Genomic DNA, 18,256 nt, shown 5'->3' with positions numbered 1-18,256 from the left:
AGGGGAAGGGTTGGTAGGTGTTAACCATCGTGCGATCCCGACCTCAACACAAAGGATGACAATCAATAGATCAATTATGCTCCGACTTCCTAACATAGCGGTTCACCATACATGCATGCTACGGGAATCACTAACTTCAACACAAGTATTTCTAGGTTCAGAACACCCTACTAACATAACTCTTAATATTACCGAATCCACGTCTCAAAACTAATTGAGAGGAATCAAGACTTCTCTTTCTACTCAATGCACATGAATATGGAGGTTTTTGTATCCTCTTTGGGTACCTATCACCTTTGGGACTACTTTCATAGAATTATCCAACTACCAAGTCATGCACCGTCGTGCTCTAAAAGATATAAGTGAAGCGCATAGAGCAAAATTATCTAGCTCAAAATATATAAGTGAGGCACTATGAGCATTCTAGCAAAATCACGATGAGTGCATGTCTCTCTCTCTCTCAAAAAGGTGTGCAGCAAGGATGATTGTGACACAACAAAAAGAAAAGACTCCTACGATACAAGATGCTCCAAGGAAAACACACATCATGTGGTGAATAAAAATATAGCTCCAAGTAACGTTACCGATGGATTGAAGACAAAAGAGGGGATGCCTTCCCGGGGCATCCCCAAGCTTAGTCTTTTTGGTGTCCGTGAATTTGGCTTGGGATGCCTTGGGCATCCCCAAGCTTGAGCTCTTTCCACACCTTATCTCTTTGTCCATGAGAACATCACCCAAAACTTCAAAACTTCACAACACAAAACTTAAATAGAAACTCGTGATAACATTAGCACAAGAAAACAAACTACCACCTCTTTTGGTACTGTAGCAAACTTGAATACTATCTATATTGGTGTTGGGCTACTGTATTCTTACTTTTCCATGGCTATTACCCCCCGATACTAACCATAGTTTCATCAAAACAAGCAACCAACTCAACAAAAACAAAATGTGTCAAAAACATAGCAGCCTGTAGCAATCTGTATACTTCGTATACTTATGGTACCTCAAAAATTCTGAACAATTACGACTTCCTGGGCAAAAGGCATATCAACCAGCAGCAAAAAGAATCAACTCAAAAGCTCTTTCTGAATAAAAATGAAAAATCATTTCGTGAGCGAAAAGTTTCTGTCTTTTTCCAGCACGATCAAACAACCATTACCAAGACTAGTCATAAAGGTTTTGCTTGGCTCAAACACAAAAGAAACACAAAAAAAAACAATCACAACAGAATTATGATGGTGTGGACGAAACAAAACAGAAAGAAGAAAAAGATAAATTCATTGGGTTGCCTCCCAACAAGCGCTATTGTTTAACGCCCCTAGCTAGGCATAAAAGCGATAGAATCACGTATCGTCGTCTTTGGTGCTCAAACCATAAGTGTCCCTCATCATGGATTCTTAAGGCAATCTTATTTTATTTCTAGGAAAGTGCTCCATGCCCTTCTTTAAAGGAAATTGAAATCTAATATTACCTTCCTTCATATCGATGATAGCACCGATAGTCCTTAGGAAAGGTCTACCAAGAATAATAGGGCATGTAGGATTGGAATCAATGTCAAGCACAATGAAATCCACGGGTACATAGTTCCTATTTGCAATAATAAGAACATCATCGATCCTTCCCATGGGTTTCTTGACAGTAGAATCCGCAAGATGCAAATTAAGAGAACACTCTTCAATCTCATTAAAACCCAGAACATCACATAAAGACTTTGGAATCGTGGAAACACTAGCACCCAAATAACAAAAAGCATTGCACTCATAGTTTTTGATTTTTATTTTGATAGTAGGTTCCCACTCATCATGAAGCTTTCTAGGGATAGAGACTTCCAATTCAAGTTTCTCTTCCAGAGATTTTATCATAGCTTCGACGATATGATTGGTAAAGGCCTTGTTTTGGCTATAAGCGTGTGGAGAGTTTAACATGGATTGCATCAAGGAAATGCATTCAATCAAGGAGCAACTATCATAATTAAATTCCTTGAAATCCAAGGTAGTAGTTTCATTACTACTCAAAGTTTTAATATCTTCTACACCCCTTTCAATGCTTTTAGCACCAAGATAGATGGACTCCAAATCATTGGGGCACTTTTCAACCAAAGTGGATTCATGTCCAGCCCCATAATCATTAGGTTTCACACAAGAAAACAAAGATTCAATGGGAGTCACACCAAGCACTTTAAGATCTTCGTGATTCTTATCACGAGAACACGCCTTTTTAAGCCATTCATGTCTAGCACAAATTTGGGCGGTTCTTTCTTTGCTCTCAATCATGGAAACATGCATAACTTTCAAAGTTTCATCCATATTGATCTTGGGAGGAGCACATCTAACTTTCAAAGCATCAATATCACTAGACATTCTATCAACGCTCTTAGGCAAATCGTCAATTTTGAGTAGTTTTTCCTCTATGGACGCATTGAAAATCTTTTGTGAGTTGATAAACTCTTTGATATTACTCTCTATATCAGAGGGTAATCTATTGTAATTTCCATGAGTATTGTTGTAGGAGTTGCGAAAGTTATTAGAGGAGTTACTAGGAAAAGGCCTAGGAACATAGTTTCCCCTAAAAGCATTGTTGTTGCCAAAATTATTCCTACCAACAAAATTAACGTCCAAGCTAGCGTTGCTACTCTCAATCAAACAAGACAAGGGCATATCATTAGGATCTAAAGGAGCACTTCTACTAGCAACCAAATTCATTAACTCATCCATCTTAGCACTCAACGAGTTAATTTCTTCTATAGTGTGTACCTTCTTACTAGTAGGTGACCTTTCAGTGTGACACTGAGAGTAATTCATCATGATATTGTCTAGGAGCTTTGTGGCCTCCCCTAACGTGATTTCCATGAACGTTCCACCTGAGGCGGAGTCCAAGATATTTCTAGAAGAGAAACTCAAGCTAGCATAGAAGATTTGAATAGTCATCCAAAGACTCAAGCCATGAGCGGGACAATTTCTAATCATCAATTTCATTCTCTCCCAAGATTGTGCAACATGTTCATGATCAAGTTGCTTGAAATTCATGATATCATTATGGAGAGAGATGATCTTAGCCGGCGGAAAATACTTGGAAATATAAGCATCTTTGCACTTATCCCAAGAATCGATACTATTTTTGGGCAAAGACGAAAACCAAGTTTTTGCACGATCTCGCAACAAGAAAGGAAAAAAGCTTCAATTTAATCACATAATTATCCACATCTTTGTTCTTTTGCATATCACAAAGCTCAATGAAGGTATTGAGATGGGATGCGGCATCTTCATTAGGAAGGCCAGAAAATTGCTCTTTCATAACAAGATTCAGCAAAGCGGCATTGATTTCATATGACTCCGCACTAGTGGTGGGAGCAATCGGAGTACAAACAAAATCATTATTATTAGTATTTGAGAAGTCACAAAGTTTGGTGTTTTCATTCATGGTGACTTTAGCAAGCTAGCAAGCACACAATTGAACAAAGAGCAAGCGAGAAAAAAGGGCGAACGAAAAAGGAAAATTGGTGAAGTGGGGGAGAGGAAAACAAGAGGCAACTGGCAAACAAAGTAAATTCAAGAGATGAGTTTGCGACACTTACTTAGATGAGTTCTTGACTTGATCCTCCCCGGCAACGGTGCCAGAAATCCTTCTTCTACTTCTCAAACAACAACGCCAAAATTTGACACGTTGACGGAGGCTTGCTTGCGTTGGTTTTTCCCTTGAAGAGGAAAGGGTGATGCAGCACAGGAGCAGTAAGTATTTCCCTTAGTTTGAGAACCAAGGTATCAATCCAGTAGGAGAATCTCGTCAAGTCCAAAGTACCTGCACAAACACAAAAGAGCTTGCACCCAACGCTATAAAGGGGTTGTCAATCCCTTCAAGATTGTTTGCAAAGTGAGATCTGAAGGCGGAAAGTGCAATGAGGTAAAAGAGAAAGGCTGAAAATATGGTGTGGAGTAGACCCGGTGGCCATAGTGTTCACTAGAGGCTTCTCCCAAAATAGCAAGTATTACAGTGGGTGAACAAATTACTGTCGAGCAATTGATAGAACCGCGCAAAGTCATGACGATATCTAAGGCAATGATCATACAAATAGGCATCACATCTAAGACAAGTAGACCGATACTTTCTGCATCTACTACTATTACTCCACATATCGACCGCTATCCAGCATGCATCTAGTGTATTGAGTTCAGGACGAACTGAGTAACGCCTTAAGCAAGATGACATGATGTAGAGGGATAATCTCAAACCAATGATTAAAACCCCATCTTTTTACCCTTGATGGCAACAACACGATGCGTGCCTCACTACGCCTTCTGTCACTGGGTGAGGTCACCGCACGGTATGAACCCAAAACCAAGCACTTCTCCCATTGCAAGAATCATACATCTAGTTGGCCAAACAAAACCCACAACTCGAAGAGAATTACAAGGATATGAAATCGTGCATAAGAAAGATCAGAAGAAACTCAAATAAGATTCATAGATAGTCTGATCATAAATCCACAATTCATCAGATCTCGACAAACGCACCGCAAAAGAAGATTACATCGGATAGATCTCCATGAAGATCATGGAGAACTTTGTATTGAAGATCCAAGAGAGAGAAGAAGCCATCTAGCTACTAGCTATGGACTCGTAGGTCTATGGTGAACTACTCACGCATCATCGGAGAGGTCATGGTGTTGATGAAGAAGCCCTCCGTATCCGAATCCCCCCTCTGGCAGGGCACCAGAACATGCCCCAGACGGGATCTTGCGGAGAGAGAAGCTTGCGGCGGCGGAAAAGTACTTTCAATGATCTCCTGATTTTTTCTGGGATTTTAGGGAATATATAGGCGCAAAACCTAGGGCAGAGGTGGCCCAGGGAGCCCACAAGCCAGGATGGCGCGGCCCCCTGGCCGCACCATGAGGGCTTGTGTGCTCCCTGCAGCCCCCCTGCCCTGATTCTCCGGCTTCCCGATCTTTTTCTGTTTCGGAAAAATATTTTTGGGAGTTTCATTCCGTTTGGACTCCGTTCAAAATCCTCCTCTGAAAGGGGTCAAAAACATGGAAAAACAGGAACTGGCACTTGGCACTGAGTTAATAAGTTAGTCCCAAAAAAATATATAAAAGACATACAAAACATCCAAAGTTTGACAAGATAATAGCATGAAACCATAAAAAAATTATAGATACGTTGGAGAAGTATCAGCCACCGATGGGTTCAATCCCTTTGGTATGACGGCAACCCAATACAGTTGTTGGCCTGTATTTTTCATTCCACTCAATCTCCCCCCAGACAGATTATGCAAAGAAAGAACATATTCCTGACGTTGATAATTCCAGGGCCCAACTATGCGGGGAAGAATATGAATGTGTACATGCAGCCGCTTAAGGATGAATTTCAAGAAGCTTGGGATAATGGGTTCAAGACATACGACGTTGCTAAAAAACCTTCAAAATGCATGTCTGGTACATGTACTCGATGCATGACTTGCCAGCGTATGAGCTAGTCTCTGGATGGTGTTTGCATGGAAGGTTCCCGTTACCCACATGGAAGGCAGCTCTTCAGTTTCATTGGTTGCAGGAGGGTCGGAAGTATTCTTGCTTTGACTTGCATAGACAGTTCATGGATCCTCACCATTAGTTCGGAAAAGACAAGAAGAACTTTACCAAAGGTAAAGTTGTCAAAACGTCACACCTCCTGCGTTGACAGGCCAACAGATCATGGATCAGTTAAACACCCTCGAGCGTAATCCAGAGAGTCCATGGTATTTCAAGGGGTATAATTCAGAACAAGCGTGGACTCGCAAGTCATGTTTGTGAGATCCACCTTACTTCAAATACCTCCTTCTTCGACACAACATCAACATGATGCACATTGGAAAGAATATCAGAGAGTCCAGTTTGGGTACATAGTTCGGTATAGAGGGGAAATCAAAGGATAATCCTAAGGCTAGAGTCGATCAAGAGACTCTATGTCATAGACCGTTAAAAAACATGCGACAATCGAAAGGAAATCAGAACTGGTCGAACCCAAAGGCCTGGTTCAATCTTGGAAGTCCAACTATGAGGGAATTTATCTTGTGGGTCAAAATGCACTTGATGTTCCCCGATGGGTATGCAGAGGATCTAAAGAGGGGAGCGAGTCTTGAAAAATTGAAAATATTTGGTCTCAAGAGTCATGATTGGCACATATGGCTTGAGCGGGTAATGCCGGTGATGTTACGTGGCTTTATACCTGAGGATGAATGGCTAGTACTAACAGAGCTGAGATATTTCTTTCGTGTGCTTTGTGCGAAAGAACTATCGCCTCACGTGGCAGATGACATGGAGGAGTTGGCGCTGGTGTTTCGCTGCAAGTTAGAGAAGATCTTTCTATTGGAAATATGCCCTAGAGGCAATAATAAATTAGTTATTACTATATTTCCTTTTTCATAATATTCGTTTATTATCCATGCTAGAATTGTATTGATTGGAAACTCAAATACATGTGTGGATACATAGACAACACACTGTCTCTAGTGAGTCTCTAGTTGACTAGTTCGTTGATCAAAGATGGTCAAGGTTTCCAAGCCATAGGCAAGTGTTGTCACTTGATAACAGGATCACATCATTAGGAGAATCATGTGATGGACAAGACCGAAACTATGAACGTAGCATATTGATCGTGTCATTTTATTGCTATTGTTTTCTGCGTGTCAAGTATTTGTTCCTATGACCATGAGATCATATAATTCACTGGCACCGGAGGAATACCTTGTGTGTATCAAACGTCACAACGTAACTGGGTGACTATAAAGGTACTCTATAGGTATCTCCGAAGGTGTCCGTTGAGTTAGTATGGATCAAGACTGGGATTTTTCACTCCGTGTGACGGAGAGGTATCTCAGGGCCCACTCGGTAATACAACATCACACACAAGCCTTGCAAGCAATGTGACTAAGTGTAAGTAACGAGATCTTGTATTACGGAACGAGTAAAGAGACTTGCAGGTAACGAGATTGAAATAGGTATGCGGATACCGACGATCGAGTCTCGGGCAAGTAACATACCGAAGGACAAAGGGAATGACATACGGGATTATATGAATCCTTGACACTGAGGTTCAACCGATAAGATCTTCGGAGAATATGTAGGATCCAATATGGGCATCTAGGTCCCGCTATTGGATATTGACCGAGGAGTGCCTCGGGGCATGTCTACATAGCTCTCGAACCCGCAGGGTCTGCACACTTACGGTCCGGCGATGTTTTAGTATAGTTGAGTTATATGTGTGGTTACCGAATGTTGTTCGGAGTCCCGGATGAGATCACGGACGTCACGAGGGTTTCCGTAATGGTCTAGAAACAAAGATTGATATATATGATGGCTTCATTTGGTTACCAGAAGGTTTTCGGGCATTACCGGGAATGTATCGGGAGTGACGAATGGGTTCTGGAAGTTCACCGGGAGGGGGGCAACCCACCCGGGGGAATCTCAATGGACCTAGGGTTGGCGCACCAGCCCTTAGTGGGCTGGTGGGACAGCCCAAGAGGTCCTTGGCGCCATAAGAAGAAAACCAAATAAAAAAGGGGGGGGGGTGGGAAGGAAGAGAAGGACTCCACTTTCCAATCCTAGTTGGAGTAGGATTGGAGTAGGACTCCTCCTCCCCCTTGGACGGCGCACCCTTGAAGGCTTGGTCCTTAAGGCAAGGCTCCTCCCCCTCCCTCCTATATATAGTGGTGATTTAGGGCTGATTTGAGACAACTTTTGCCACGTGCAACTCAGATCTAGACACCATAGTTCTTCCTCTAGATAGTATTTCTGCGGAGCTCGGGTGGAGCCCTATAGGAGTAGATCATCACCACCATCGGAGCGCCATCATGCTTCCGGAGAACTCATCTACTTCTCCGTCTTTCTTGCTGGATCAAGAAGGCCGAGATCATCGTGGAGCTGTACGTGTGCTGAACGCGGAGGTGCCGTCCGTTCGGCACTAGATCGGAACGGATCGCGGGACGGTTTGTGGGACGGTTCGCGGGGCGGATCGAGGGACGTGAGGACGTTCCACTACATCAACCGCGTTGTTGGAATTATGCCCTAGAGGCAATAATAAATATAGTTATTATTATAATTCTTGTATCAAGGTAATCGTTTATTATCCATGCTATAATTGTATTGAATGAAGACTTATATACATGTGTGGATACATAGAAAAAACACTGTCCCTAGCAAGCCTCTAGTTGGCTAGCCAGTTGATCAACGAAAGTCAGTGTCTTCTGATTATGAACAAGGTGTTGTTGCTTGATAACTGGATCACGTCATTAGGAGAATCACGTGATGGACTAGACCCAAACTAATAGACGTAGCATGTTGATCGTGTGTTTTTATTGCTACTGTTTTCTGCGTGTCAAGTATTTGTTCCTATGACCATGAGATCATATAACTCAATAACACCGGAGGAATACTTTGTGTGTATCAAACGTCGCAACGTAACTGGGTGACTATAAAGATGCTCTACAGGTATCTCCGAAGGTGTTCGTTGAGTTAGTATGGATCAAGACTGGGATTTGTCACTCCGTATGACGGAGAGGTATCTCGGGGCCCACTCGGTAATACAACATCACACACAAGCCTTGCAAGCAATGTGACTTAGTGTAAGTTGCGGGGTCTTGTATTACGGAACGAGTAAAGAGACTTGCCGGTAAACGAGATTGAAATAGGTATGCGGATACTGATGATCGAATCTCGGGCAAGTAACATACCGAAGGACAAAGGGAATGACATACGGGATTATATGAATCCTTGGCACTGAGGTTCAAACGATAAGATCTTCGTAGAATATGTAGGATCCAATATGGGCATCCAGGTCCCGCTATTGGATATTGACCGAGGAGTCTCTCGGGTTATGTCTACATAGTTCTCGAACCCGCAGGGTCTGCACACTTAAGGTTCGACATTGTTTTATGCGTATTTGAGTTATATGGTTGGTTACCGAATGTTGTTCGGACTCCCGGATGAGATCACAAACGTCACGAGGGTTTACGGAATGGTCCGGAAACGAAGATTGATATATAGGATGACCTCATTTGATTACCGGAAGGTTTTCGGAGTTACCGGGAATGTACCGGGAATGACGAATGGGTTCCGGGAGTTCACCGGGGGGGGGGGGGCAGCCACCCCGGGGAAGCCCATAGGTGTTGGGGGTGCCTCACCAGCCCTTAGTGGGCTGGTGGGACAGACCAAAAGGGGCCTATGCGCATTGGGAAGAAAATCAAAGAGAAAAAGAAAAAAAGGAGGAGGTGGGAAAGGGAAGAAGGACTCCACCTTCCAAACCAAGTAGGACTTGGTTTGGGAGGGGAATCCTTCCCCCCTTGGCTCGGCCGACCCCTTGGGGGTTCTTGGACCCCAAGGCAAGGCTTCCCCCTCTCCCTCCTATATATAGTGGGGTTTTAGGGCTGATTTGAGACAACTTTGCCACGGCAGCCCGACCACATATCTCCACGGTTTTACCTCTAGACCGCGTTTCTGCGGAGCTCAGGCGGAGCCCTGCTGAGACGAGATCATCACCAACCTCCGGAGCGCCGTCACACTGCCGGAGAACTCTTCTACCTCTCCGTCTCTCTTGCTGGATCAAGAAGGCCGAGATCATCGTCGAGCTGTACGTGTGCTGAACGCGGAGGTGCCGTCCGTTCGGCACTAGATCGTGGGACTGATCGCGGGATAGTTCGCGGGGCGGATCAAGGGACGTGAGGACGTTCCACTACATCAACCGCGTTCACTAACGCTTCTGCTGTACGGTCTACAAGGGTACATAGATCACTCATCCCCTCTCGTAGATGGACATCACCATGATAGGTCTTCGTGCGTGTAGGAAAATTTTTGTTTCCCATGCGACGTTCCCCAACAGTGGCATCATGAGCTAGGTTCATGCGTAGATGTCTTCTCGAGTAGAACACAAAAGTTTTTGTGGGCGGAGATGTGCATTTTGCTGCCCTCCTTAGTCTTTTCTTGATTCCGCGGTATTGTTGGATCGAAGCGGCTCGGACCAACATTACTCGTACGCTTACGAGAGACTAGTTTCATCGCTACGAGTAACTCCGTTGCTCAAAGATGACTGGCGAGTGTCAGTTTCTCCAACTTTAGTTGAATCGGATTTGACCGAGGAGGTCCTTGGATGAGGTTAAATAGCAACTCATATATCTCCGTTGTGGTGTTTGCGTAAGTAATATGCGATCCTACTAGATACCCATGGTCACCACGTAAAACATGCAACAACAAAATTAGAGGACGTGTAACTTGTTTTTGCAGGGTATGCTTGTGATGTGATATGGCCAACGATGTGATGTGATATATTGGATGTATGAGATGATCATGTTGTAATAGAAAATATCGACTTGCACGTCGATGGTACGGCAACTGGTAGGAGCCATAGGGTTGTCTTTATAACTAACATTTGTGCTTGCAGATGCGTTTACTATTTTGCTAGGATGTAGCTTTAGTAGTAATAGCATGAGTAGCACGACAACCCCGATGGCGACACGATGATGGAGATCATGGTGTGGCGCCGGTGACAAGAAGATCGTGCCGGTGCTTTGGTGATGGAGATCAAGAAGCACATGATGATGGCCATATCATGTCACTTATGAATTGCATGTGATGTTAATCCTTTTATGCACCTTATTTTGCTTAGAACGACGGCAGCATTATGAGGTGATCTCTCACTAAAATTTCAAGACGAAATTGTGTTCTCCTCGACTGTGCACCGTAGCTACAGTTCGTCGTTTCGAGACACCACGTGATGATCGGGTGTGATAGACTCAACGTTCACATACAACGGGTGCAAAACAGTTGCGCACGCGGAACACTCGGGTTAAGCTTGACGATCCTAGCATGTGCAGACATGGCCTCGGAACACATGAGACCGGAAGGTCGATCATGAATCATATAGATGATATGATTAGCATAGGGATGCTTACCACTGAAACTATACTCAACTCACGTGATGATCGGACTTGAGATAGTGTAAGTGGATCATGAACCACTCAAATGACTAGAGAGATGTACTTTTTGAGTGGGAGTTTAGCGAGTAATTTGATTAAGTTAAACTCTAATTATCTTGAACATTGTCTAAGTCCACTTTGAATATATTTGTGTTGTAGATCATGGCTCACGCGACAGTCACCCTGAATTTTAATACGTTCCTGGAGAAAGCTAAGTTGAAAGATGATGGAAGCAACTTTGTAGACTGGGCTCGTAATCTTAAGCTAATCTTACAAGCTGGGAAGAAGGATTATGTCCTTAATGCTGCGCTAGGAGATGAACCACCCGCTATGGCTGATCAGGATGTTAAGAACGCTTGGTTAGCACGTAAGGAGGACTACTCAATAGTTCAATGTGCAGTCTTGTATGGCTTAGAACCGGGACTTCAACGTCGCTTTGAGTGTCATGGAGCATTTGAGATGTTCTAGGAGTTGAAGTTCATCTTTCAGAAGAACGCCCGGATCGAGAGGTATGAGACCTCCGATAAATTCTATGCTTGCAAGATGGAGGAGAACTCGTCTGTCAGTGAATATGTGCTCAAAATGTCTGGGTACTCAAACCGTCTAGCTGAGCTGGGGATTGAACTCCCGCAAGAAGCTATCACTGACAGAATCCTTCAATCACTGCCGCCAAGCTATAAAGGCTTTGTGTTGAACTACAACATGCAAGGGATGAACAAGTCTCCCGGCGAGTTGTTTGCGATGCTGAAAGTCGCAGAGTCTGAACTCCGTAAAGAGCATCAAGTGTTGATGGTGAATAAGACCACTAGTTTCAAGAGAAACGGCAAAGGCAAGAAGGGTAATTCAAAGAAGAGCGGCAAGCCTATTGCCAATCCAACGAAGAAACCCAAAGCTGGACCTAAGCTTGAAACAGAGTGTTACTATTGCAAGGGTATGGGTCACTGGAAGCGCAATTGCCCCAAGTATCTGGCTGATAAGAAGGCGGCCCAAGAAAAATCAGGTATATTTGATATACATGTTATTGATGTGTACTTAACCGGCTCTCGTAGTAGTGCCTGGGTATTTGATACCGGTTCTGTTGCTCATATTTGCAACTCGAAACAGGAACTGCGGAATAGATGAAGGCTGGCGAAAGATGAAGTGACGATGCGCGTAGGAAATGGTTCCAAGGTTGATGCAATCGCCGTCGGCACAGTTTCACTTCAATTACCATCAGGATTAGTTATGAACTTGAATCATTGTTATTTAGTGCCTGCGTTGAGCATGAACATTATATCTGGATCTTGTTTATTGCAAGACGGTTACTCTTTTAAGTCAGAGAATAATGGTTGTTCTATTTCTATGAGTAACATATTTTATGGTCATGCACCCAGTGTGAGAGGATTGTTCATATTGAATCTTGATAGTGATACACACATACATAACATTGAGACCAAAAGAGTTAGAGTTAACAATGATAGCGCCATATTTTTGTGGCACTGCCGCTTAGGTCATATTGGTGTAAAACGCATGAAGAAACTCCATGCCGATGGAATTTTGGAGTCACTTGACTTTGATTCACTTGACACGTGCGAACCATGACTCATGGGCAAGATGACTAAAACTCCGTTCTCCGGAACAATGGAGCGTGCAAGTGACTTGTTGGAAATCATACATACCGATGTGTGTGGTCCGATGAGCGTAGAGGCACGCGGCGGATATCGTTATTTTCTCACCTTCACTGACGATTTGAGTAGATATGGTTATGTCTACTTAATGAAGCACAAGTCTGAAACATTTGAAAAGTTCAAGCAATTTCAGAGTGAAGTTGAAAACCATCGTAACAAGAAGATCAAGTTCCTACGGTCTGATCGTGGGGGTGAATATCTGAGTTTCGAGTTTGGTGCTCACTTAAGACAATGTGGAATTGTTTCACAGTTAACACCGCCTGGAACACCACAGCGTAATGGTGTGTCCGAACGTCGTAATCGTACTTTATTAGAGATGGTGCGATCTATGATGTCTCTTACCGATTTGCCATTATCATTTTGGGGTTATGCATTAGAAACAGCTGCATTCACTTTAAATAGGGCACCATCAAAATCCGTTGAGACGACACCATACAAACTGTGGTATGGCAAAAGGCCAAAGTTGTCGTTTCTTAAAGTTTGGGGATGTGATGCTTATGTCAAAAAGCTTCAGCCTGAAAAGCTGGAACCCAAAGCGGAAAAGTGCATCTTCATAGGTTACCCAAAAGAGACAGTTGGGTACACCTTCTATCTCAAATCTGAGGGCAAAGTGTTTGTTGCTAAAAACGGAGCTTTTCTCGAGAAGGAGTTTCTCTCGAGAGAATTAAGTGGGAGGAAGATAGAACTTGACGAGGTTGTCAAACCTCTCATCCCTCTGGATGGTGGCGCAGGGCAAGGGGAAACCTCTGTCGTTGCAACGTCGGTTGAGGAGGAAGTTAATGATGATGATCATGAAACTCCGGTTCAAGTTTGTGTCGAACCACGCAGGTCGACGAGACCACGTGCTGCTCCAGAGTGGTACGGTAATCCCGTCTTGTCAATCATGTTGTTAGACAACAATGAACCTGCAAATTATGAAGAAGCAATGGTGGGCCCAGATTCCAACAAATGGCTAGAAGCCATGAAGTCCGAGATAGGATCCATGTATGAGCACAAAGTGTGGACTTTGGAAGTATTACCTGAGGACCGCAAGGCTATTCAGAACAAATGGATCTTGAAGAGGAAGACAGACGCCGACGGCAATGTGACCGTTTATAAACCTCGACTTGTGGCAAAGGGTTTTTCACAAGTTCAAGGAGTTGACTACGATGAGACATTCTCACCCGTAGCGATGCTTAAGTCCGTCAGAATCATGTTAGCAATAGCTGCATTTTTCGATTATGAAATTTGGCATATGGATGTCAAAACGGCGTTCCTTAACGGTTTCCTTAAGGAAGAGTTGTATGATGCAACCCGAAGGTTTTGTCGATCCTAAGAATGCTAACAAAGTGTGCAAGCTCCAGCGATCCATTTATGGACTGGTGCAAGCATCTCGGAGTTGGAACAAACGCTTTGATGAGGTGATCAAAGCATTTGGGTTTATACAAGTGGTTGGAGAATCCTGTATTTATAAGAAAGTGAGTGGGAGCTCTGTGGCGTTTCTAATATTATATGTGGATGACATATTGCTGATTGGAAACAACGTGGAGTTCTTGGAGAGCATAAAGGATTACTTGAATAAAAGTTTCTCTATGAAGGACCTAGGAGAAGCTGCTTACATTCTAGGCATTAAGATCTACAGGGATAGATCAAAACGCCTGATAGGACTTTCACAAAGCACATACCTTGATAAAGTTTTGAAGAGGTTCAAAATGGAACAGTCCAAGAAAGAGTTCTTGCCAGTTTTACAAGGTACGAGATTGAGTAAGACTCAGTGCCCAGCAACTGATGAGGATAGAGAGCATATGCGCTCCGTCCCCTATGCTTCAGCCATAGGTTCTATCATGTATGCAATGATGTGCACTAGACCGGACGTTAGTCTAGCCATAAGTATGGCAGGTAGGTTCCAGAGTAATCCAGGAGTGGATCACTGGACGGCGGTCAAGAATATCCTGAAGTACCTGAAAAGGACTAAGGAGATGTTTCTCGTGTATGGAGGTGACGAAGAGCTCGCCGTAAAAGGTTACGTCGATGCAAGCTTTGACACTGATCCGGACGACTCTAAGTCGCAAACCGGATACGTATTTATTCTTAATGGGGGTGCGGTAAGCTGGTGCAATTCCAAGCAAAGCGTCGTAGCAGATTCTACATGTGAAGCGGAGTACATGGCTGCCTCGGAGGCGGCTAAGGAGGGTGTGTGGATGAAGCAATTCATGACGGATCTTGGAGTGGTGCCAAGCGCACTGAATCCAATAACCTTGTTCTGTGATAACACGGGTGCCATTGCCCTAGCGAAGGAACCACGGTTTCACAAGAAGTCCAGACACATCAAACGACGCTTCAACCTCATCCGCGACTATGTCGAAGGGGAGGACGTAAATATATGCAAAGTGCACACAGATCTGAATGTAGCAGACCCGCTGACTAAACCTCTTCCACGGGCAAAGCATGATCAACACCAGAACTGTATGGGTGTTAGATTTATTACAATGTAATTTGCATGATGATGTGAGGGCTAGATTATTGACTCTAGTGCAAGTGGGAGACTGTTGGAATTATGCCCTAGAGGCAATAATAAATATAGTTATTATTATAATTCCTGTATCAAGGTAATCGTTTATTATCCATGCTATAATTGTATTGAATGAAGACTTATATACATGTGTGGATACATAGACAAAACACTGTCCCTAGCAAGCCTCTAGTTGGCTAGCCAGTTGACCAATGATAGTCAGTGTCTTCTGATTATGAACAAGGTGTTGTTACTTGATAACTGGATCATGTCATTAGGAGAATCACGTGATGGAATAGACCCAAACTAATAGACGTAGCATGTTAATCGTGTCTTTTTATTGCTACTGTTTTCTGCGTGTCAAGTATTTGTTCCTATGACCATGAGATCATATAACTCACTAACACTGGAGGAATACTTTGTGTGTATCAAACGTCGCAACGTAACTGGGTGACTATAAAGATGCTCTACAGGTATCTCCGAAGGTGTTCGTTGAGTTAGTATGGATCAAGACTGGGATTTGTCACTCCGTGTGACGGAGAGGTATCTCGGGGCCCACTCGGTAATACAACATCACACACAAGCCTTGCAAGCAATGTGACTTAGTGTAAGTTGCGGGATCTTGTATTACGGAACGAGTAAAGAGACTTGCCGGTAAACGAGATTGAAATAGGTATGCGGATACTAACGATCGAATCTCGGGCAAGTAACATACCGAAGGACAAAGGGAATGACATACGGGATTATATGAATCCTTGGCACTAAGGTTCAAACGATAAGATCTTCGTAGAATATGTAGGATCCAATATGGGCATCCAGGTCCCGCTACTGGATATTGACCGAGGAGTCTCTCGGGTCATGTCTACATAGTTCTCGAACCCGCAGGGTCTGCACACTTAAGGTTCGACGTTGTTTTATGCGTATTTGAGTTATATGGTTGGTTACCGAATGTTGTTCAGAGTCTCGGATGAGATCACAATCGTCACGAGGGTTTCCGGAATGGTCCGGAAACGAAGATTGATATATAGGATGACCTCATTTGATTACCGGAAGGTTTTTGGAGTTACCGGGAATGTACCGGGAATGACGAATGGGTTCCGGGAGTTCACCCGGGGGGGGGGGGGGGGGCACCCACCCCGGGGAAGCCCATAGGTGTTGGGGGGTGCCGCACCAGCCCTTAGTGGGCTGGTGGGACAGCCCAAAAGGGGCCTATGCGCATTGGGAAGAAAATCAAAGAGAAAAAAAGGAGGAGGTGGGAAAGGGAAGAAGGACTCCACCTTCCAAACCAAGTAGGACACGGTTTGGGAGGGGAATCCTTCCCCCCATGGCTCGGCCGACCCCTTGGGGGTTCTTGGACCCCAAGGCAAGGCTTCCCCCTCTCCCTCCTATATATAGTGGGGTTTTAGTGCTGATTTGAGAAACCTTTGCCACGGCAGCCCGACCACATATCTCCACGGTTTTACCTCTAGATCGCGTTTCTGCGGAGCTCAGGCGGAGCCTTGCTGAGACGAGATCATCACCAACCTCTGGAGCGCCGTCACGCTGCCGGAGAACTCTTCTACCTCTCCGTCTCTCTTGCTGGATCAAGAAGGCCGAGATCATCGTCGAGCTGTACGTGTGCTGAACGCGGAGGTGCCGTCCGTTCGGCACTAGATCGTGGGACTGATCGCGGGATAGTTCGCGGGGCGGATCGAGGGACGTGAGGACGTTCCACTACATCAACCGCATTCACTAACGCTTCTTCTGTACGGTCTACAAGGGTACGTAGATCACTCATCCCCTCTCGTAGATGGACATCACCATGATAGGTCTTCGTGCGCGTAGGAAATTTTTTGTTTCCCATGCGACCTTCCCCAACACGCGCTTCTTAACGCTTCATGCTGTACAATCTACAAGGGTACGTAGATCCAAATCTCATATCGTAGATGGACATCACCATGATAGGTCTTCGTGTGCGTAGGAAACTTTTTGTTTCCCATGCTACGTTCCCCAACAGTGGCATCATGAGCTAGGTTCATGCGTAGATGTTATATCGAGTAGAACACAAAGGGTTTTGTGGACGGTGATGTTCGATTTGCTGCCCTCCTTAGTCTTTTCTCGATTCGGCGGTATTGTTGGATTGAAGCGGCCCGGACCGACATTATTCGTACACTTACGAAAGACTGGTTTCATCGATTGACATGCAACCTCGTTGCATAAAGATGACTGGTGGGTGTCGGTTTCTTCAACTTCAGTTGAATTGGTTTTGACCGAGGCGGTCCTTGGAGAGGTTAAATAGCAATTTGCACATCTCCGTTGTGGTTTTTGCTTAAGTAAGATGCGATCATACTAGACACCCATAGCAGCCACGTAAAACATGCAACAACAAATTAGAGGACGTCTAACTTGTTTTTGGAGGGTATACTTGTGATATGATATGGCCAATGATGTGATGTGATATATTGGATGTATGAGATGATCATGTTGTAATAATTTATATCGACTTGCACGTCGATGGTACGGCAATCGGCAGGAGCCATAGGGTTGTCTTTAAACTAACGTTTGTGTTTGCAGATGCTTTTACTATATTGCTAGGACATAGCTTTAGTAGTAATAGCATAAGTTGCACGACAACCTTGATGGCGACACGTTGATGGAGATCATGATGATGGAGATCATGGTGTGGCGCAGGTGACAAGAAGATTGTGCCGGTGCTTTGGTGATGGAGATCAAGAAGCACATGATGATGGCCATATCATGTCACTTATGAATTGCATGTGATGTTAATCCTTTATGCACCTTATTTTTCTTAGAACGACGGTAGCATTATGAGGTGATCTCTCACTAAAATTTCAAGACGAAATTGTGTTCTCCCCGACTGTGCACCGTTGCTACAGTTCGTCGTTTCGAGACACCACGTGATGATCGAGTGTGATAGACTCAACGTTCACATACAACGGGTGCAAAACAGTTGCACACGCGGAACACTCGGGTTAAGCTTGACGAGCCTAGCATGTACACACATGACCTCGGAACACATGAGACCAAAAGGTCAAGCATGAATAGTATAGTTGATATGATTAGCATAGAGATGCTTACTGATACGTCCATTTTGCATCATGCTTTCATGTTGATATTTATCGCTTTATGGACTATTATTATACTTTGTGGTACC

The sequence above is a fragment of the Hordeum vulgare genome, chromosome 5H (assembly GCF_904849725.1).
Source record: "Hordeum vulgare subsp. vulgare chromosome 5H, MorexV3_pseudomolecules_assembly, whole genome shotgun sequence".
Classification (NCBI taxonomy): Eukaryota; Viridiplantae; Streptophyta; class Magnoliopsida; order Poales; family Poaceae; genus Hordeum; species Hordeum vulgare.
Note: the sequence above shows the minus strand (reverse complement) of the source record.